The sequence below is a fragment of the Anopheles stephensi genome, unplaced genomic scaffold, assembly GCF_013141755.1.
Source record: "Anopheles stephensi strain Indian unplaced genomic scaffold, UCI_ANSTEP_V1.0 ucontig54, whole genome shotgun sequence".
NCBI lineage: Eukaryota > Metazoa > Arthropoda > Insecta > Diptera > Culicidae > Anopheles > Anopheles stephensi.
The window spans coordinates 18,294-42,097 of NW_023405421.1; the positions used below are offsets into that span (position 1 = coordinate 18,294).

Sequence of the window (23,804 nt, forward strand, 5' to 3'; positions counted from 1 at the left end):
CCGTGTCTCCGTGTCGCTCTCTACTCCCAAAAACCAAAAAATGATTGATTTCAATGGTACCCACTCCGCGACCCACTACAATCGGCGATTATGAAGATCATGAAGGCTGATGAACGGTGGAACGGCGCAGGCAACGGATCCTGCCTACCGTTTCGTGTGTTTTGTTTTCTTATGACCCACCATTTTTTTCACCCTCTCTCTATTTTCTTAGAGTATGCTCAAAGTTCATTGAGGAATCTTCAGTTGGGTTCAGCCCCCACAAAAAAACACATTTCACTGTCATCGATGCAACAAACTGAAGGCTGCTTTGCTTTGTTTTGGAACATACGCTTACGGGAGCTTCGTGCTCTCGGCAGAGCGGTGCGTCAGTTTTTTCGGACACCAAGATAAATGACGGCTGGCGAGACATTCGAAGTTGAAGAATCGCCGCCGTCCGATGATACGTCTCGTGACGCGATCGTATGTTTGAAGCTTGCTGCTTCGGGCAATCGCAACGAGCATATAGACATCTCATGATCCGATAGAAACGAACGTTAGCTCGTTTGCCTAAAGGCCATCACTATATCTCGCCCCAATAAACCTCCTTTCCAAATTTCATCCAGCCAGCTTAGGATAACAGAGTTTGAGCGCAGACCCGCTTATCAAAGAGCCGCCCGACACACGTCTGAAATCCGCAATGCCCCCTGAATCATCACGCGAATTTACGACTTCCGGCTTTGGGACACTTTTCCGCGATAATTCGCCGATGGTTCAATATTGATGCTTCCTTCGGGTGTTGAGCCGCCCAAACATGGGCACACAACCGAGCGTTCTAGCGTTTGCGCTCAGCGACCTTTCGTCGTCCAAAAGGTGCGTCATTTAATCGCGCCAGAGTGCAGCGATCGTAAAAATATTTTAACTACTGTAACCGAAAGAATCGCGTCCAGCTGCCCGGCGATCCGGTGGCATTTTTAAAACGGTCCCCGTAATGGGTGCTAACGATCTTTATTCAAACGATTAGCACGCGCGTTCATATCTTGCGCCATCGCTATTTCCTTCTTTTCTTGCGCAAGATTAGTGCAAGGCTCGGCCAAACTAACAAGCCGCCCGTGCAACATTTTCGTCCGGGCGCAAATTAGTTGCCGTCCACCGAAATCGATCACGACCTTCGGCGATCCGTTTTGTCATTTCACACCCTTCCCTAATCCTTGATCCTTCTGTTTCTTCACATTCGCCTTTGCATCCTCACCCATCCTGCTGCTGGTGCTGTGGAGGAGCTTATTTGTACATTTCACACCCGCCATAGAAGGGGTTCGTTTGTTTTTGTGATCTTTTAGGAGAGGCAGCTGTAGTAATAACAGCAGCAGCAGCAAAAAAAAGGCAAGAAAGATCGCAACAATCTGCACCAGCATCAACGCGCGATCGCCCGCACGCCCATCAACTCCACAAAACAAATTAATCCGCTTTCTTTGGTGCGGCGGAATGGAAGATGCTAAGCCCCGAAGATGAGGGAGTGGAGCGATGGGCGGAAAGGACGGGAGAAACGAAATCTATTTCACTCATCAAACCGTGCTGTTGCAGTGCGAATCTCCCGATCGCTCGCCCGCTCGATCGCTGATCCATTCGAACCCTCTTCCTAATAAGGTCTGTTATTTATGATAGCCAACCACGGCAATACGGTCCGCGATCCGTTCGGTGATCCGTGAACAAATCCTAAAAACCCTAACGCGAGATGGCGCAGTTTTCTTTTTTTTTTTGCTTGCACGGAAGATTGCACTCGCGAGATTGTTATAAAATAATACTAATTAAGATTAACCACCGCCGACGAGGACTCGTTCGGAACTGTCAGAAGGTCAGGTACCACCACTCCAGCTGTCTGCCGGGACGCTCGATACGGTCATTACCAAGGCGACACCGTTGACACGCGTGCGCGAGCGACGAAGATGCTTGCCCAGGCGCCAACCAAACTACCGAGACGCGATGAATCATCGCGCCTCCTAATGTAACCTCACGCTAAGCAGCAAATGCCGGGGAGATGATGTTTCTCCGCTCGGGCCTCTTATCGGGCCAACTGGATCTTCTAGGTTTCGCACAAAGCAGCCAGCACCACCTTCCGACTGGCTGAGGTCGATCTAATGAAATTTGACATAAAGTTCAAAACATTAACGATGGAGCGGTCGGTCGAAAGATGGGCCCGGTACGATAAGCGACTGCTTCTTCTTCTCAGGCCAGATTGGTTCATCTACCGCGTAATCCACACCGTGCTCCGGCCTTATAACCTTGCTCCCTTTCAGAGGCTTCGTGCTGCAGCTAGCATCCAGCTCCACGCCCTGCACAAAACATAACGAGCCTTTAAAATGATGATCCGATTGTGGGTTAATCTCAAATTATAATTTCAAGTACAGCTTAATTTCAACCAATGCCGTCCCGACAGAAGGGGCTGGCTGGGAGTTTTCCAAACCCGCTCGCTCACCAACAATCATGGCCGAGGCCATGCGAGAGCTTTGCTCCTTCTCCCTGGGCTGCTGATGATAGGTCATTGCGCAGAGTGGTATGACCGGTACGCCGAAGGTGTTGGGATGAGAATCCTGTTGCAACCTTGTTCCACCAACGAGTTACCAAAAGGTACTGTTTACGTTTAGATGTTTTGTTTACGCTTAGACGTCACACCATACTTGACGAAAGCTAGTTTCGTCAAGTTTTTGATAAACGAAATATTTCAAGTATACAGTGAGTAAGGATGAGTGTCGCTCGCGTGGGGGGCACTCAGAAAGTTTATAAATAGGGCAGGAAACACAATTATATCTCTCTTCGAATTTGGAATCTGAACACGACGCTTGGTAAATATTGCAACACACCTCGATCCGAAACTCCGCGAATTCTTCATGGTGCCGTGACCAGGATTTTAGGTGTGATCGCGGATGAAGTAACTTGTGACGATTGTTGTGTGCGTGTCCGACGAATTTCAATATCAGCTTCGGCCGCCAGCAATGAATTCGATATTGGCCAATCAAAAGCAGGTAGCCCCAACCACTCGGGACCACAAGTCCATATCGACCTTTTCAGCATGTCCACTGCTGACATCCCACGAGATACCAGGCCGGCGAGATTTGTTGAGCCGGGAATGTGTTTCCACTGACGAGGACGTGAATAGTTCTGGATCTCAGCAACACGATTAGCCACAACGGTTTTCCAGGTGTTGGGTAGTGACAAAATCCAATTTAGCGTGGTAACGTGTACGTTACTCGTCTTCAAACTTAGCCGTTTAGCGAGTCGATCGCTAGTTAGATTCGGCTGCGATGCGCTGTCCAACAGCGCGCGCGCAGGATGAGCAATTCCGAAATCATCAATAATATTCACGAAAGCAGTTTGGAGCAATACCTGCTCGGGTGCTTGCTGTAGTGCTGCTGCAAATGGGGGTTGTGTGTTATCGGTGGCTGTGTGATCGTTAGCGGTGTTGTGTGTGTGATGTGGCGGAGCTGTGTAACTAGGGCTATTCGGTGTGAAGTGCAGTTTTGTGTGGTGTGCCAAATTACAATACCGGCATTTGTAGTGCGCCGGACAATCACGAGCCGCATGATTCTCGCGTAAGCAATTTGTGCATAAACGCGCGGTCATCGCGAAACGATAGCGATCCTTAGGCTCCATTCCTTCAAATCGTGGGCATTTTAGCAATGAATGCGAGGAATTGCATAAAATGCAATTTGGCGTTTCATGTGACGTGGTACCAAAACTAGTTTGACGCGGAAAGGTTATTCGCCGCGAGTGACTCAGTTCGTGACCCTGTGACGTATGATGCGCGATGGTGGGAAGCTTGATGCCCTTGAGTGAGTTCGATCCAGTGCTCGGGTGCGCGGTAGGAGCTAGCTTTGCCTGCAGTTGAGATTGGACACGAATCAATCTATTCTCGAAATTCTCTCGAAATGTAGCATTCTGCGTTGTTTCTTCCAGCGTGGAAGCGGAATCCTCTAATTCTTGTTGAACACTCTCTAGGTCCTTGCATAATGTTTCGAATTTTCTTAAGCGAACCTCCACTTGTACTTGATCCCGTGCGTGAACGAAATTATCCAAAAATTTCTCGTACCGAGTAAGGGACGCCAACAAAATTGTCCGACGGGACGCCAAAACAACGGGTGGTACGGGCATTGTGCAATCGTGTGTGTGTATGTGCGTGTGAGTGAGTGACCTGCAGTGTAATGCGTGATGCGGCAAAAACAGCTGTACGGTGCACGAAAATCCAAACCAAACGAAAATCCAAACCACACACAAAACGGCGAACGACGGGTCGATCAAACTCGCGAAAAAACACCAGAAATTCGAGCTATATCCTGCTCGTATAAGCGTAAACAAAGGACAATAAGGTTGCGGTTCGGTGCGAAATCGTTCCCGGCAGGCTGGTCATCCTTGTGGACGATTCCCTCCCCATCACCCGCTGGCCACTGGCGCGCATCATTGATGTACACCCTGGAGAGGATCAGCTTACTCGTGTAGTGAAGCTGAAAACGGCAAAGGGATTAGTCACGCGTCCTGTTACGAAAATTTGCGTTTTACCTGTTGCGAAACCGTCCTGTTAGTACCGCGTGTTAGTTATTTTGTTATGACATTCTGTCATGGGGGGGAGTATGTTTACGTTTAGATGTTTTGTTTACGCTTAGACGTCACACCATACTTGACGAAAGCTAGTTTCGTCAAGTTTTTGATAAACGAAATATTTCAAGTATACAGTGAGTAAGGATGAGTGTCGCTCGCGTGGGGGGCACTCAGAAAGTTTATAAATAGGGCAGGAAACACAATTATATCTCTCTTCGAATTTGGAATCTGAACACGACGCTTGGTAAATATTGCAACACACCTCGATCCGAAACTCCGCGAATTCTTCAGGTACGAAGGTTATGATAAGCGATTAGATAACGAGACTCGTTAGGTTCCGGTGCTGCTTGAGGAGGTAAATTGTTGGGGAATCGCTCGCTAGACTAGGAGCTTTATACGAGCCTCTGGACGTAATTGGGAATGTTAAGGGCACGCTCTTCGAAGCAGGTGAACTTGGTGAGATTGATTTCTTGGTGATCGGTTGACGTAGGAAGCAGTCCTAGGACTTTCCACAGATCCACTTAGAGCGAAGTCTAGCGACAAGTCTGGGCTCTTTGGAATCAACCTAGACGAGTGCAAAAACCATTTCAAATACATCACATCAGTAATCACTCAATGCTGCAAATGTCAACTACCTGAGCAGTGTACATCAGTGGACATCCTAAAACTTCCGACGCACACAAACTAGCAAGATAATGTTAGTACCTCTACTAAACGAGACAAAACGACGACATCATAAATCATACACCGCTATTAACGCTACCAACAGCGTGAGGATCATGGTGCAATAGATCAACCTCAGAGCAACGGACGTTTTGGGAAAGCCTCAAGCCTCTCAAACAACTTTTTTCGGACAGGGCCATCAATTGACGGATGGTGCTGCCGGCCGGTGACATCTGGTCAAGATTAACTTGTCCGAATAAAGAGATCGGAATGGTTGCCGTACGGTTTGACCAGCAGTGATATGACATTTCGGTACGGGATGCGGCTTATCTTCCACGGTCGCGGTGGTATTTCAGGTGGATAGATTTTTCGCTTCCTCCGCTTCTTTTTCGTGTGCATAGTTTTGCTGTTTCCTTCCCGCTCCAGCTAACCTCAAATTCTCGACATGGAGACATGTCTGTTGGGTACGTTTCTCCAAAAAAAAACCCCCCACCGAACCGGACGCTCCCGTGCGGATGCTCCAAATGCCAGCCAGAGAGGTTTCGAGTATTAAGCGTCGTATTCGGGATCGCTCGCTCTCAGAATATATCTTCCAGACACGACTGCGCACGGTAGTGTAAGCTGCCACACTTCATCTTATTCGACGCAAAATGTCAAGATCTTCTGCCCGGTACGGTAGGCTGTGTTAATCAAGCCACGCAGTCAGACTCCAAGCGAAAAGACCAACTCCTACTCCCGAACAGGGTAATTGTAAATCATACACACGACGCCGTGCTACCAACTGCAATCCGCAATAAATCAACCGCTAAAGATCTAATGGACTTTGTCCGCGGCCGGCCGTCCCCGACAGTCACGAATGTGCGCCCGAATACCGAGGCAGTGTTGTTCTGGGCCGCGCGTGCACAGTGGTAAGGGAGAAAATTCTCGTTCGTGTTTCGGAAAATTCGATCACGAGTGAGAGAGGGATAGAGCTGTCCTCCCCTGCTGCGATAAATAACATTTAAACTAGCCACCGTCTGCTTACTTATCATAAATGGATCACCTCTGCACCACCGATATCTCTCCCTTCCAATTAAAAAAAAACGGCCGACCAACACACCACAGCCTCGAAGATCTCCGAAGAATGCTGCTTGTAAAACAGTTTTCTCCCCCCACTGGAGGACGGCTCGATTTTTCCATTTGGCCACCCCTTCGCTATCCCTGCAGCACGATCACCCTTGGATTGATCATAGAGCGGCGCGTTAAATAGCTTTCCATGTTGTACGCCCTGGGTCCGTTCGAAACAACCGGCCGGGGAAATAATTGTACGCCTGTTTAGCGATGATTAAAGCCAGTGTGTCTAACGGGCCCAACGTGTCGTGTGCCCATCCCAAACAGTCGAACGGTCCTCCACAGCACGTCCACATAAAGCACTCGACGAAGTACGATCATCTGCATGCAACAAAACCGACCTACTTGAAACCGGCGGTAGCTAGCCAGTTGTGATGTTCTTCTGCCCAGTTTTCGCGCACTACCAGCTGGACTGCTTCGCCCATCGGAAGAAGACGATAGAGACCTCCTTCCGACCTCGCGAATCAAAACATGCTGATCGAACTGAGGGCTCCGTTTTTGTCTTGCTTTGAGACGCAAGCTCACCCGCAAGAGAAAAGGCGTGTGCCTTGGCTGAATAAAGGCGAAGAAAAACTTCATTTCGTCCCGGGCTTAGCTCCTCCTGAGCTGCATTGTTGCGTTCATAATTTACCCAGTAATCTAAAGAAAAGATACCAATAACCAGCACGTGAAATGATTGGGTTGAGAAGAAGAAAAAAACCGGCGAAACGAGAGCGACACCAGCATGATGGGAGAAGCGATGATGCGTTTGATCGGGATGACTTCAATTTCGCGTCACGGTCACGTCCCGAGCATCTGGGCACCTGGTGAAACAAAACAAAAAGCTAATCATCCTCCCCAAAAGCTCGCGACTCGTCGCGCCGGTACCGTGGTGGCCGCCCCCAGGACCCCAACAAAGAAGACAGAAGCGATGCAGAGCACCGACACAGCTTCGCGACCATTAGAGTTCTTGCGGAGGGTGCGAAAAGGCCCCCGAAGACTTCCGCCGAACGGTGTCTATACGGTGTAGCGCGTCAAATGCCGCACCCGGCCCTCCCTTTCCGGCCACGTACTTGCAAGATAATCGAACCATGCGCTCGATCGATGATGAAGATGAGTTGAAGAAAAAAAGCGGGCAAGATCGTCTGCGAAGAAGAGAAAATCTTGGAAGCTGCAAGGGCAAAACAACCTCTTTATTTTCCTATTTTCGCAGCAACAATAAATTATGATTCGGTCTCGTTAGGGCGGCCCTTTGGGGCACCCGGTGGACCCGCGCGAGGACTTATTATCCGAAGTGCGGTTGTTCGCATCTCGCTAGCAAGAAACGATGCCCGGGCTTTTTGCCCAGATAAAACCCGCGAACGGAATCGGTAGAAATTGGAAGAAAGGATGCGAAATAATCGATGGCTTGTTTCCCGGTTTCCGTTGTCAGAATTGGGATCGAGGCGAGATAAGAGGCAGCAACAAAAAGGCGACGTCCACTGACGCTAGAGCAATAGAAACAGGGCCCACCGGTTGATACCGATCGGATCGATTTGGATACCGTGTCGTACCGAGAGGTAGATTCGGTACGAAAGAACCTACCCGAAGGATGCAGATCGATCTAGCTTGTTATGCTCAGCGCACAACGGAACCACCGTCTTGTTACGGTCGGCGAATCCCTTCGGGCGCATCGATTGGGTCGCGCGCCATCGTCTGCTGTTGTTTCCCGTTGCGAACGCAGAAGCGTTTTTTCCGACTCGTACTACGCCCACCACTGGTTAGCCCAGGCACTGCCGGGACATGCTTTGATTACATTGAAATCGACGGTAGGTACATCGATCTAGCTAGCAATCGGACAAAAAGTGGTTAGGGGTCAGCTCGTTAGGGGCAGCGCGAAATGGCGAGGCCGGCGTTTAACTTGGCGTCTGCAAAAACACATATTTCATGGCAAAATCAGGAGCAAAGTGGAGTGGTTCAGCGGTTCATGCCTTCCAGATAGGAGGTGAGATGCCGATTTGCCGACCGCTTTACCCGTAGCGACGAATGCAACATTGTTACACGGTACGAGTGTCTGGTAAAGAGGACACAAATGGAGCGATCTAAATCATTTAAATGCACCGCTTTTGCACACTTACACTAAACAAATTAAGTAATACTGGACCCTGGACGTGCTTAATGACAGTTTGACATTCGAGCAGCGCCATCTAGCGTTTGCGCGTTTGAACTACTTTTCTTTAAACTGACAGTTATCGTCTGTCGCTAACATTTCTCCAAACAACGACGCCACACTTTCACATCGTCCTTTCTTCGCCATCGTTCCATGTTTTCCCTGGCACTAAATCAGGTCCATCATAACCGTCGCTACATGGGAGCCCATCAATTGAATTAGCCAGCTTAAAAGCCCCCGATGCCGCTTTCAACGATGCGCACATTAGGCGCTTGTGTACGGCCCTTTATAGCTGCCCTTTTAGTTACTCAACCCGGCCGCCCATCATCAATTAGTTACACACACACACATACACGTGCCTGTTCCTGCTAGTACTTTCTATCTAGCCTTACCCGTCCAAACCTTAGGCACAGCTTCAGAAGGTGCTAATCTATGCAAAATTACTGCTACTCTCCCGGTGCATGGTCGACCGCATGCTCCTGCCATCAGGAGCATAGCAAGGCAGCGCAGAAATCCCGTGCCGAAACCGTGCTACATCAAAACGGCCGGCCTTTTTATATTTAAATAACATCCCTCATTCGACCGAGCGGATTGATGTGGTGGCGTGTGCAGATCTCTAAGGCGCATCCCTCACTCGTACGAAGCGACCAGCTGGTACCATAGCTTCAGCTGGTCCGGAGTCACCGCTCGAAACCTACCAAACGGGCAACTCGTGAAGTGAGTCACGATATCACTTCGGGGGCCAACGTCGTTCGTCCGCCGTACACACGCGGTTACCTATTTTCCATGCCCTGTTGCAGCTACTATGGCTCGCTCTGCTCTGGAAATCGACGATCGATTTCATTACTCCAAGCTTCAGCCACGACCCGGGAGGCATCTCTCGCGGGGCTTCCTTCCCGGTGCTATGCAGTGCGCTTTAATTAATAAATTGTTGTGATTGGCCTTTTCCGCCCGTGTTCGGCCCGTGCCCTAGCATCCTGCCCCGGTCGCATCTCGTGCGGCCAGTCATTCGATTAGTGGGTCCCTCCATTTCGATTCGTTTCGGGCGATTTGAGGATATCACGATCAGCCGTGCCGGAACTCTGCAGCATGCAAGATGCCATCCCGGCAGGATGGCGCAGATTGCTTGTAGGTATGTAGCACAACTAATTGGCCTATTGGCCGGACCCTAGCGCGCTCGCGCTCACTCATTTCGGACGAACTTCAGCGATTGGTGCAGTCTGGAGGTCTGGATCCTCCATCGTGCAAAACCAAAAATCGACACGGCAAGACAGGTTAACGAGAGGTCAACTCATCTCATTCCAACAGTCGATTCTTCGGCTCGACGGGGACCTGCACCTTTTCAGCACACCCGGTCAACACAACTCGCACGCAACTGTGGGCGCCTCGTTGTCAATCGCGTCCAAAACCGGGGCGTTGTTGCCTAATTAACACTTCACACTTCCGGATCCGGGGCAGAAGTCATGGTGCTGGTACTGCTCGTAGAACTACACCCGAACGCGGAAGCTAATGTAGATGAGCTCTCGGAGCGATGTTTACCGCCAAACAACTTTTAGATTCGCACTTAAACGAACGTAAAAAAAACCGAGCCTTCCTACAGGTGAACGAAGCTTTCACGGTGCGCCAGACAAATGTTTCAAGCCACCAAACCTTCCATCCCCGAGACCAGGGACGCCCCGTCCGCTTGCTTCCGTCATGCCGGTTTGAAGAATCGCTTGAGAACTGGTCTCCAGGGTTGGGTCGACTGCTCGGGGTGGGGCACTGTGTGTGAGTGTGTTGTGTTTTTTTATTTCTTAATAGATCTAGAGCGAACAAGTCGCCCGAGTCCTTGAGCGGAATAGCTCGAGTAGGTGTGGTATGGATGTGTTATGATCGCCGCAATTCGTGCTCCGCTATGCTTAGAATCGACAGTAACCAGGGTGCCCTTTTCCTGCCGTGCTCTGTGTAAGCGAGCAAGGTGATCGTGCAAATAGGCTACAGCCTAGCGTCTCCGTGCTTTCCGAGAAGATGTTGAACCTCCAACGTAAAACCTTTAGCCAAATTAACTCATTTTATCAGACCTTCGTCTAACGATCAGCTGGTGGAGATGCGTTGGTGATCTCTACTGCAAGGTGATCCTCCTCAAGATATCTCAACGAATTAGGAAGGCCACCTTTAGTGGGTACACTGATAGTGCAACACTGGCACAGTAGCCGAAAAGAGTCTCTCGAACTGGTTCAACTAACTGCTCTCACACAGCACGCAGTGAAAAGTCCAAGGGCGTAATCAGCACCGGGACCGGACCAGGCGTAAAGTGTATGACTCAAGCTGTAGACATGGGCTGAAAGGAGAAGAATCACAAACAGAAAGCTTACGTGCGGTAAAGTACAAGTGGAGCATTTACCCCACCACCTGCCTTTCCTAGCCCCCGAACGATCGCGAGCGCATCGGTGGCCAAGGTGTACTTGCGAGATGATTGTAAACAGTCGCGAGTAGCAAATTACCTATCCTATGGATTTTTATCTGTTTCGCCTGGGTAAAACTTCAGCCCGTCACCCGTCACGCTCCACCCATCCAGCGCGCTCCAACGGTCTGTCTCTCGAGGGTAAAATATAGAGTAATTTCCGCGCACGACTTCGTCGCGTTCGTCCGGACGCGCGCGTTCGTCCGGACGCGCGCGCGCGGCTCCAATGGCTAATGACACAGACTCAACAGAGCCACCCTTGCCTTCGCCAGTGCTACTCCATCCGTCTCTAGCCGTGGTCAATGCTGAGCGGGCATAATTCACCACCACCACCACCCCCCTCCGTTGCCAACCTGAGCCTTGTCTCTTCCTCCTTGTGATGGGGTGGGTGTAGAAGCGAAGTTGTCGTGGCTGTGTCGTGTCAATTTCGTGAGGTCCTCCCGACTTCTGACAACGCTCCCGGCGGACGTTTTCCGGGACGGAATCGGGCGAGGAGGAGCAGAACAAAACACTGCCCCTAACCTCGGTACCATGTCACGTCACGTACAAACGAAGCGAAGCTCCTAATCGGTCCTCCCGATTGCTTCTGGAGAAGCCTCCGTCAAATGGTTGGAAAACGGTAAGTTTCAAATCACTCTTGTCTCGGCCACACACACACACACACTGCGGTAGTCGTCGCCAGCTGACACGTTGATTGTGTTTGAGTGGCGCGTTTCAAGAGAAACGTCTCGCGCTACCATCGATCGGTCCGATCGACCACCAGCTTGCGGATCTTCGCCGACCGTAAAATCGTCCGACCCCCCCAATTCCAGCGAGACCAATGACTTGACTGCACGAAGAACGTCCCTTGAGTGTACGGCGTGTACCGAAAAACTCACGATCACGAGACGGTGCGATTTGCTGTTCCGAATCGGAACGGAATTTTTCACGCCCGTCCCGTGAACCGTGTCGAAGGCCAACTCCGGCCGTGCTGCTGCTGCTGCTGCTTGTGTGACCCGTCTGTGCTCTACATTGTGTGTTGGCGCAAAAAAAAAACTGTGTCGGCGGATATTTCGCGGTCACGCACACAAACACTCTCCGATTGAGAAATTATCTTAATGCCCGCTCCTTCTGGGGTTAGAAGTGCGATCGATGCCTCAGGATGCATTCGAGCCAAGCTGTTCAAGCCTCCGTCCATCCAGATTGCAGGCGACGCATTCTACCGACGCAAAAACGTCCACGCAAAACGCAACCATCGAGGCGTGCGTCCACCGGAAGGCGACACCGTTTGACAGACAGATCTCGGCTCGGCGCTCGTGCGGAGGTAGCTGCTTTGTTTGTCTTTCCGGTCCGGCACTCCGGTACGGTCAGCCGAACGCTTCCTGGTTGCATTGGCATGTCAGACTCACCGTGCACACAGTGTCAAAAAAACGGAAAACAGATGTAACCCCCCTGTTCGCCGTAGAATGCCCGGGTGCTACTGAACTCATTTTCCAGCCAGTCTTTTTTTTTTGCTCCTACAAACGTCGTTCACTCTCGCTTTCGATCGATCCCATGATGCAACCACGCCGGACTTCACATGATCTCGCACACACACACACGGAATGGTAGTAGCAAGGTTGTGCGTCCCAAAACTGGATTGACAGCTATCGACCGGGGCCGGGTACGCCAAGCTGGCCCCCAAGAATGGAAAAACGTTCCGCCCGTGTGTACCGGAGCCGAGCCGAGCTGTCAATCATAAAAGTATGCCTCCGGTTCGGAGCTGCCTGCTTGCTTGTGGTTGTTGTCTGCAGTACTTCTTTCATTCCCAGATGGGGTTGCTGTGTCTGGGGCCTGCTTTTTTTCTTCTTCTTCACCATGTCCATCCCATGCCTTCCGACATGCACCCAGAGCCTTTGCTTTCGATTGTTTCAAAGCCGTACGTGCAGTAAACATGTTCGTTGTTAGTAGCGGACCGTGAGCGCGTTCGAGTTTTGGGGAAGAGACACCCGGCAGGTCGGCCCAATAATGGGTGGACACTTTGACGCGTGAGAATTGTCGGTTTGATCGCAACCAGGAGGAAGGTTTTGAAGCGCTTGTCGAGCGGTAGAACACTGCGGCAGGATGCGGTAGCGTGTCGTAACTTCTGGACATGTTTATGACTCGCTGCGTGTGTTTTGTTTGATGAACTCAATGTAAACAACAAGTGTTTTGGGATTAAGACTTTGAGGAAGCAGAGCTCTTTATTGGTGTAGAGCCAGCTTCAACAGCGCAAGGCAAAGAAACCCTGAGCATAAGGAGAGCTCAGATATTCCTCAACTGAAGATCTTCAATACTGATCACGCTAGGAGCTGTTTGCTACTTCAACCGAACTTCAACTCCAACTCTCCAATCATACTTATCACACCGGTTCGACTCAGACTTAGCTGAATTAGCCAGCTTGAAAGGATGCGAAAGATGCGGCAGCAACACCCAATAGACATCATCAATCATAATTCGCCGTCAGCTGTTAACAAAGCGTGCATTTTTCTAGCCCTCTCTCTCTCCTCTCCGGTACATTCCGACGCGATGGGGATGACATCCGAAAGTAGCCACAGGCTACTGGCCGAGACCTGACGCGCAAACTCCCTACGGCGACATGGTGCAAAAGTATTACAATGTCGTCGACGGCACTGGGGAACAAGAATAACACTCTGTCGCGATCATCATCATCGCTTCGATCACATCGTAATCTGACGTAATCATGCTCACCGCATCAACGATGAATGAGCAAACAACGCATCGCATGAGGACATTCAGGTGGCTTCTTCAGGTGTCACGAATTGCACGAGTCATTTGCGTAATTAAATCATATCAAGCAAACGAGCCAAATGGTGGCGCGAGCTCAGTAAACGTGTCTTTATTGTACCTGAAGCCGGTAACTGCAAAAATCTCGTCCATTGTTTTGTGTGGCGTGGCGTTTCGTCATCGCCAGCATGCAAAATTGCACCGGGAATGGGTTCAACCCGTCAAGTTCATCTCCAGCAGAATGGGACCGACCCACCATTAGAGCGCTCTGTCATTGCCATCCGTTGTTGACGCCACTAAAAGCCACTCGGCGTCCATCCCGCCTAATATGTGGGATCTTTTCTCAACGCTACGCTGCCAACCTGCCAACTCTCAAGTGCAAGACGATCAGGTTGTGATGAGAATTGAATCAAATGGGTCTGCCGCCACCGCCGATGATGATGATGATGATAGGTCATCAAGCAACCGTACCAAACGCTTTCTAGGTCAGTGTGATTATTGGGCATTAGGCTAAAGAATTCTTGGACCGCATCAGCATCAGCAACAGCAGCAGTCGCTTGTTTCTGCCCGGTCACGGTAGGAGCTTCCCGCGTGGTATCGAATCTTCCCCTAATGCACATACGCGATCCGATCGCTTCTTTGTAGCACGGACCGAGCACGGATAGCGATCGATCGCGAATGGAACGACGTGGCGTCCTGACCACCATATCATCAACGCACGCTACTCGAACGAATGGGAGCCTTTCGGATGGAGGCGATGGATTAGAGGCGTCAATCAATGGAACCTATGCGGTCTAATAATAAGCCTTATCGTGCCAGGAGCCCTGATTTGCAGTTTCATCCCGTGAAAGTTGCCAACTCCTCACAGCCCAGTCGAGTGCCAATGTCAGGGGCTTTGTGCTTCCCAGCGATCCCCAGTGTTTTATTGGCTCCAGCTGGCGAGGGACAGACCGCACTGCAAAGCTGGCTGGTCACCTCACAAAACCGTAAGGATGGTGTCCATTTCTTGCGTCCCAATGGTCTTCGGCGAAGGCTTCTTTGCCAGCCGATGATCCGATTGCGATCCGCTTTCAACACTTTCTCTCTTCTCGATCGAGCTGGCGTTGTACCCGTCCTATCAATCCCTCCTGATGTTCGCTGTGTCTGTATGTACACAACACAACATAAAGACATAAAAATTGCACATGCAATAAAATTGAACACTGTTTGCAAAACACGGCCAACATCGTTACAAATGAACCAGATTACGATTCTCGCTCTGTTGGCGTCTCGGAGTCCTCCCAAAAAATGCCTACCTTTCCCTGCGATGTTTTCAACATTGTAGCTGTTCGCAAAACAGGGCGATATAAATACATTTGCCTGTGCCTGTTGCTGTGTTGCACCAGGCGAGATACATCAAGATTGCTTCTCACCTTATCACCCCGAGGCGCAAAATGTAAATTCATCAAAAATATCAACTCGCTTATTACGGTGCCCGGAGCTAATTTCAACACGCACGCACCTTTCCCGAGCCACATAGCACATCGTTAAAAGCGCTCACCTACCGCAAACGTAACCCACCGATCGTATTACATTTTCCAACCTAGCATTCGCTAGCTTCCCCGACCGATGAGCGCTAAATAATATCGGAAACATCCGATATTCCTCCGAACCTTCGACGGAGCCTTAAAACGCTCTAAAACGATGACATATTTAAATTCCTTTTTAATTTTTATCTGATTTTATGATGGCAAGCATTGGGTGCCCTAATCGACCTGCTACTACCGCTAGGACACCCGATCACTGCCTCGATCAATCTTTGATCTACATCTGCAAATCTTCGCGCGCGCGCGCACACACACTCACAGGCAGAGTGACACAGTCGCCTAGGTCGAAGGCAGAAAGGTGCAGGCACATAATTAATTAGCTTTATGTAGATCGCGAAGCGCGCACCCAACCGCAATCGATCGCCTTCGGCCATGAAATTCGCCAACGCCACGGTTTTGCGCCACGAAGGCCGATCTCTCAGCCGGCCAGTTTTTTTCCCTTTTTTTTCTGTGCGGCCCCTTCTCCACTATCTCGATCTCTATCCATCCATCTGCTACCGATCACCAAAATATCCGATGAGTGAGTTGTGAAAAATGTGATCACAGTTAATGGATTAAGTTAGGTTCCATGGCCGCGGTCCGGGGCGGCCGATTTGACAAATCATTCCTCTGGGTCCCCACTAATCCATTGCTGCTGTGCTGTAGAACCGCTTCCGGTTTGTCGGTGGTTGTGGTGATGGCAGCCGGGGGCGAAGGGAAGGATACCGCTTCGGTGTGCGAAAGGACGCGTTTCGCGAAAGCAATCAATTAACGTTCGGTAATCATTAGAATGATTGCCGGCCAGAACTAGAACGCGGCGCTCGGTGATGAACCGGTCGTCTAATCGATGACGACCGGTCATTACGTGCTGTTGGCCCCCCCGATTATCGGTCGGCCTAGCTTGCAGGAAGGGCGTCAACGCTGGCTGCCGGACAGACGAGACTGTCGTGTGCTCATGCACCACAAACGCTCTCAAGGTGAAAGGCACTGCGAACGAAGCCCGATCAATATTCATGAAGCCTTCCACCTTCCCATGATCACCTCGAAATTAATTGGTTCTTCTAGATCACGCGAGCTTACGAAAGGCTTACTACCCCGCTGTACGTTCGAAAGCCACCCGAATACTCGCACTGTACCTCTCCTGGACGCTCTCTCGGTCTGGAACTCTTCGGAACCCTTCGCCGGGTAGAACAGAAGTGGAGCTTCAACTACTAGCAGCGGTAGAGCATTACGTGCCGACAAACAAAACAAACAGTCAACGGTCGCTCGTCACTATCTAATGGCCCTCGGGTGATGTTGAAATATGATACCATTCCGCGACATCAAAAAAACGTTCTCCACCGTAGCCGTGCTGGGGATCGAATTCTAGTGGACGGACTATCCCTTTTTTCCGCTCGCTGCTCGAACGCTCTGCTCGGGTCACTTAGAGTGGGCAGCTAATCGAAACTGGGCTAATTCACTGTTGTTGTTCCAATTTTTTGGATCGCCGGTTAATACCAGTAGTCGCCCGGAGGCTAAGAGCCCACCAAATCACATCCTTGAAATGGTTCAATCTATCGAAAGTGCATCGGAGTCTCTGCCCGTCACACTTGGGTCCAGGTGATACGGAGTGCGATCGTACATCGGAATTGGAATTCACACAATCTTACGTTCTGGACTAATAGCCTGGTTGAAACAGTCTTCTTCAGAATTCGATCTTCGAACGATCACTCTTCAAGAGCCTTCACTTCTAGCACCAAGGGGAAAGTGAAGCGGCCTGTCAGTTCGGTCGTCTCTTCCCGAAGAAGCCACACCATCAACCCACTATAATCAGGGCAATTCCAGCCTGGGCAGCTGTCAGTTTACGCGGGGCCCTGCTCCAGTTCAGATGGAAAGCGCTACCGAACCGCGACTATCGAACACCAATTCAGCTGTCACGAAAATAGATACCTTTCTAACAGGCCAACACTGCTTCCAATTACCCGGGAGGGAGCCGGGTGTCATACAAGCGGTGGGCTAACGGCAAACAGACTGTCCATAAGAAGGGGCACCACGAGCCACTGATAGCATCGAGCGTTGGGATGCGGTTCTGCTGCACCGCAGTTGTCAACAGGTTGACTGGTTCGAAAGAGATGGCCTCTTACGATAGGCCGGTGTTCGGTTTTCACCTGATGCCACGACATGTACCAGAATTTCAATGAATCCTGCATTCCCATTCTCCCGCAGGGATGACACGATAAGTTTTAATGTCCCAATCCCCAAACTCCCGACGATGGCATGGTAAATTAATGATTCAATTAATGCACCGGCACGCTTATCGAGCACCGCGGACATCACGGTGAAGCTCTGGACGAGATGTCGTCAAGGAATTGGAGCGAAATCGTGAATTTATAACGTCTCAATTAAGACTCCCTGGCGGGGGGAGGGGGTTCCTTGTGTTGTGACATTGCGGATTTTTCTTCTTTTTTTGCCAGCGCACCATTTCACCTATCGATTGTCCGTGATCTTCGCCTAGACGAAGACGGATCGAGATCTGATAGGAAAGTGACGATGCGACCCGATGCACTTTTCTGCTCCAATTTTTTTGTTCGAATCGCTCTCCGATGGGGTGTAGAAAGTTTCTCACTCCACAAAGGAAAAAGGAAAACTGCGTAACGGAAACGATCGTTCCGTTCACGGTGCGGACTGCGTATCTTATTTCCGGCGCATCGAATCGGTTTATTTGATTTATTGTCGAGTCGCGCCACGCAAAAGCCGATCCCCCCTCAACCAGGCCAACCGCACCGAAGAAGCTTTAGTTTTATTGCTGCTGTTAACATTTATTATTTGTAGAGGAGGAAGACGACGACGGTCAACCGCCAACGGTCGCTGGACCTCGTTCATCCTCGTCACGGCACGTTTGCGGTTCCCAGGATCCAGTTACCTTTGCCGACCACTAACGCCGTCAATCGATCACTTGGTCGAGATTTGGTTTTCCTCCAGGGAAACAGCTTCTTTTTTTTCCTTTTTGGTGGAGGTTCTCGCTTGTTGTCCAAAAAAACACAACCACCAATGACATGCATACGAGAGACTCTTCTGGACTGTTGGGGACTTTTGAAGGGGTTTCTTTTCTTGGTGGTGGTTCAGAAGCAACGGGGTCGGCAAAGTACGGAAGCCAAAAAATGTATCAAATTCTCACCGGTACGGCATCGATCAACGACACGCCGACGGTGGACAAGAAATCCATCACACAAAAAAACACGACACTGCTACGATGGGGCCCCCACTCGCCGGTCTAAAAGCATCCGTTTGATAGCGGGCCATGTATTCAACCAGACATTCCACCTCAGCACAGCATTAAAACGTCAAGTCTCTCCCGGGAATGAAGCTACTGCCACTCGTATATCTCGCCCGACTGCGGGACCTCGCGCCGGCCGAAATCATCTTCAAGGTCTTGCCGAGTCTGTCACGCAGCGGGTGCCGTGCGATAGCCCCTGTTTTCGTGCCCCTTGAATTGATCGCGCGTGATCCAAGAAATGCTTCTGGTTTTCGGGTCGCCTAGGAGAGGGTCATAATTCCTCGTGCGTGCATTCTCCACCCCAAAAAAAAAACTCGTGGACATCTCTAGCGTTTTCGGTGTTCGGGGCTTTAGTCGAGGCTGCACTATTTTATGAAAACCACATGAAATGTCAATCTCGAAGCCGTTGCTCACTCCTCGGCTTACCTGGGCTTGAAGATCACTCCGGGTGGACTTCACCTCAAAACGCTTCGTGGGCCCCGGGTTCTCTCTATCTCGCTTCCATTTTGCAGCGACGATCATCTCTAACAAGCCAATCCTGTTACCCTGGCTGTCAGTTTGCTTATTTTCCTTTCGCCTTCATGTCTTCTACCGAAAATCCTTCCCCCAGCGTCAGCCCCCCCACCCCGGTTGCCCACCAAAACCCGGGAGACATGTAAATGAACACCACAGTGTGTCACACCGTGTGCCACTGCGGTATTTCAAACTGGAAATTCAAAGAAGCTGCCGGTAGCCCCTCCAGAAGGGACGGATCCCCACATCCAACGAGACCCATTTCATGTCGGACCCCACGCCTGGTCGCCCGTCCATCCCGCCGACCCATCGGGATGGGATGGAACGAAATGGAACTTTCAATTTAATTTGATTGTAGAAATTAGATACACTTTTTAACCAGAAAATGTCCATCACTCAATCAAACGAAAGCAGAAGGAAGCCGGCGAAAGAAAAATGTCCGCTCGCTCGGTTCAGATGGCCCGGCCGCGTTTAGAAAGAAACAGGGAAGGCTCCCCCGGACACGGCTTTTTGATGAACGATCTCGTCGGATCGGTGAAGTATACGGATACCCGGTGCTGGCCGGAGACTGGCTGGCTCACCGCAAGACACCACCGGTGCGCGGTCAGTTGCAAACAAAGAGCGCGCGCAAAACGCGTCTTCCAGCTCGTACGGGGTGTGGCGTGGATGTGCGCTGAAGCTAATGATGATGAAGATGATCGTTCGTACTGCGGCCGGACCGGGCCCGCCCAACCGATTGGCCCGTATCAGGCACACACTGCATGCCTACCATTTGCCTAAACAGAAGGTGAAATGTCTGCTACTGCTCCCACATGCTCCGTGCTCCAACGCTGGTAATCGAATATTGCTGAGCTCGGGAAGAACGATCCGCAGACGGATGGCTTAGGTGGGAAAGGGGTTTTTTCGGGTGTGCAAAAAACAGGAAAGGTACAAGATGAATAAATATATCAGCAACAAGCAGACACAACACACACACACACACACACACACACACACACACACACACAAAGCGAGAGGTACAAAGTATCACTTTTGTGGTTACACCAAGAATATTTAAGGATGTTAAATGAAATGTTCGAGGGATCGATGAGGAGGGTTTTTTGTGTGTGTACGAATCTTGGTATGAATATCCATCACAGACATCCATCGGAATCCGGTCCGAAATCCGATTAGGAACTCAATCACATGGAATGACGCTTTTTTTCTGCTGTTGTCGGAGGGGAATAGCGTGGCCGGCAAGAGAAGCTCGGATAAATAAATGGGAGGTTTCGAGAGGCGCACAGTTAGTTGCCGACATCGGATAATCAATCATTGAGTTCTTACTGGTTGCTGCTTGAAGACGTATGTGAATAGAGGTCGAAAACGTTCGATTAAGATTACAGAAGAATTTGAATGCTTTTGGAGTGGAGATAATGAATGAAACGATTCTTCATAACCTTGAAGATATCTTAGCTATTTGGATGGATTAGCTAAGCAGATCACTCAACCGAGCTTGAAAAAGGAATTTCTATTGAAGCAACTCCATGATGGAAGAGGACACCTAGGATCAATCAAGATTTGAACTCTGGACTCCTCTTACGGTAGTCGATCGCGATCCTTACCATCCGTGACTTCAAAACTCTCCCGAGACATCCCGGTCTCCAAAGCTGATTTGAATGGCACAACTACATCCCGCTAACCGGATCAATACATGATCTGCTTACTGCAACTTCACCGTAGGTTGATCCCCGCCAGTCTCCCGGACCCATCCTCATCCTCGGTGCGCATGACTCGTAATGATTATTTATATTTATTCATAATAGAAATCGGTGTAGTCGATTTCATACCCCTCCCCTGTTCGCGCTCGCACGTGCTTTCCATCAGTCTACGACTCACCACCGAGCGTACCTGGGCACCATCGGGATCGGTTCGCCGTGTTTGTCGTCAACTTCGTCTTCATGACGTTGTTTGGACTTTGTCGTGGCGTTTGGCAACAGCAACGAAACCAACGAAAAAAAAACAAAACTAAACCAAATAAACCAGCAAACGTAAACGAATGGCTCGTGCTCGCGATTAACTCCTCAACTCCAACCCGCCCGGATCTGTGACGATCGGCGGAACAAAAGCCGGCACACGGTAATAAGTAGGAATTGCAGTTACTTTATTTCCTTTCGTACCGTTCCTGGTGCCACCCGCGTTTCAGTTTGGTTTCTTTATTATGCATTTCATTTGTGCATTGTTTTGCGGAGCGCATACAGCTTCACCATGTTTGGTTTTCGAACGTCATGATGCTGGGAGCTGTTCGGTTCGGGCGGCTTACGGCACACAACAGCGGACGGACGTTATTTATTATTTTCAAATCAAATTTATATCAATTTCAGTACATTCGTTTGCCTACCACGACTAGATCCTTGCTAGAACTGGAGTTAGGGAAAGAGAGACCGAGACCCTTCTTCTGGTTTGAGGGCTATTAGACGTCTCCCTGCCAAACGTCGTGAAACGTGGACTAACGAACCTAACCATTCCGGACGATTCCTGTGTAACTGGGAATGGTTGCGCAATCACAGAAACACGAACCAAACCGAATCCAGGGGTGGAATATAGCAATTTGATATTGTTTTTCGCCCGATGACAACCTTCAATATTGGTCCATTGGGCTTGTTCGGCGCCAAATGACATAATTTGGGTGGGTGAAAGATGTTTGTGATGGAGATAGGGTATCTTTGTGTGTCGATCTGGATTGGGTGGAATTTTTGAAAGCCAGTTTTTTTTTCTGTTGGACGGTCACCACATTACTACATAGAGATACAACAGCTCACCGAAAGATCATGTTGATGCATCACGCAGACAAATCAAATCTGCTCGATACATATCTGTTTTAAGAGCTACAAATAATGCTTCTTCTGGCTGTAAATTGTGCCGTTTATACGCCATATACTGCTATCATAAGCAAGTAAAGACCATGGCGACTCTAACCACCTTCGGGGATTACCTTCGGGGCGTGCAGACCTCTCCAATCATCATGCACCAAAACCAAGAAGCCGTGAAGCAATTTGAACATCATTATCCACACAATCTTTCTGAATCGGTACAAATCATTTCACCCCAACTCTCTCTCTCTCTCTCTCTCGCTGGTCGCCAATCCTCCAACCATTAGTCACCTGGAGTTTTTGGAGCTACCCTCAGGTTGGACGAACGACTTGGGGGTCAACCACATAACACCCGCTACACCGCAACGATAATGATCGCATATCACGATTCCCATTTTCGCATGACGGCATTTCGGCCCTGTTTCCGTTTTCCACTCACACACACACACACACGCGGTGTGTTGGGCTTTTTCAATTTCCAATCCCGAACACTCACGCGCACCCTTGGACGACACGGCTCGTGCGCGATTGACCGGCGACGTTTCATCGACCTGCAGGTCGCCTATCGCTTCCCTGCCCTGGCTGGAAAAGGGTGAGGGGATACCGATAGAAACATGCATTCATCCCGCACGGGACCGCACGGCAAATAGGAAAAGGAAGAACTGTAGCAAAACAAACATCCATGCCGACCGTGGTGCTCCGTGACGAATTCCGCGCGGACATAGTACCCCGACCCGAAGAAGAATGATCCAGCTTTTCGTTTTGCCTTTGCGGAATTAACCTGATAAGGGGGAACATCTCGGGTGGGGGGGGGGGGGGCGAAAGAAAGTTTGTTGAACAAGGCGAGTGGCTCTTGAGGCCGCTCGGCCACACTGTAAAAACCGCTACGAGTCGAGTGGTCGGCAAACACGACCCCGGCAACACGCGATCAAACGCCCGTTTGAAAACTGTCCATTTCGGAAGATGCGATGGCAGCGGGAAAATCGAGGTAACGGGGCTGAGACACGCTGAGAGTAGCCATCAGCAGCAGCATCACCCACGTGCCATTTCGGGGTCGTCGTGCGCCACACTTCAGACCGTTTGCGCGCCCTGTCGTGGCGAACAAATAATGGGTTTTCATAAAAGGAAATCTGGAGCAGGCTCTGGCATCTCCGCATTGAATCCCTGGAATCCAATGACAGGGCGCGCACGGTGGTGCAGTCGCTAGCTGCCCGTGGCTACTTTTGTCCGGTGCACTGGTCGTTTTTCCTAACCTCCATCCTTCTTTGTCTTTGGGCCTGCGGACCATTTCCGCAGTCGGTTGCCGAGCGTTGGGTGCAACGAGCTGCATCATCATCGTCATCATCATCATCGCCCCTAATGGTAGGAGAGGCCCGGCGCAGATGACGAAGACGCAAGGGCGGTCTTTTTGATTAACATTCCAACCGGACGCCAGTGACAGTCGGGCCATCGGATTCGCTCGGACACCACCACACACTAGACAATATCAAAAGATGATAGCAAGTTCAATATTTACTCGGCGACAGTTGGAGTCTCCGGGAGCCTCGTTCGAACTGGGTCGCATCTGCTCACGGTCGGAGTCGTGGTCACTTTGTGTCCACCGAGGGCACACTTCATTTGTTCCAACCCCCTTTGGTGGCCGGGACGTTTGGTGTCAGGAGGACCCTTGTGTCTAATTCCGATTGTCTCGGCTTCAATAGAACTCATTGTTATTGGTTGGCGTACGTAGCTTTTCTCCGGACTCTGGACACTTTGAAGATAGGCCATCGGGATGGCTTCTTTATACGTAAACACTCCACGATTTCGCGTGAAGCTGCCACTCCACGTGTGGTGTCCGGGAACGCAACGGAAATGAATGACTCAATTAAGATCCCGCACGGAACCGGCCGCAAGATCGTTTCTCTGCGTTCGTTGTCATTAATTTCTCTACAATTTCTTTTCCGTCTTTTTTTCTTTGTTCTCT

At 50.2% G+C, this 23,804-nt stretch overlaps 1 protein-coding gene across 1 annotated transcript in view; it reads left to right on the forward strand.

Moving 5' to 3' along the window:
- The window catches only part of LOC118517150 (histone-lysine N-methyltransferase MECOM-like), a 45,341-nt gene that overhangs the window by 17,114 nt on the left and 4,423 nt on the right, over positions 1 to 23,804 (forward strand). The window lies entirely within an intron of this gene.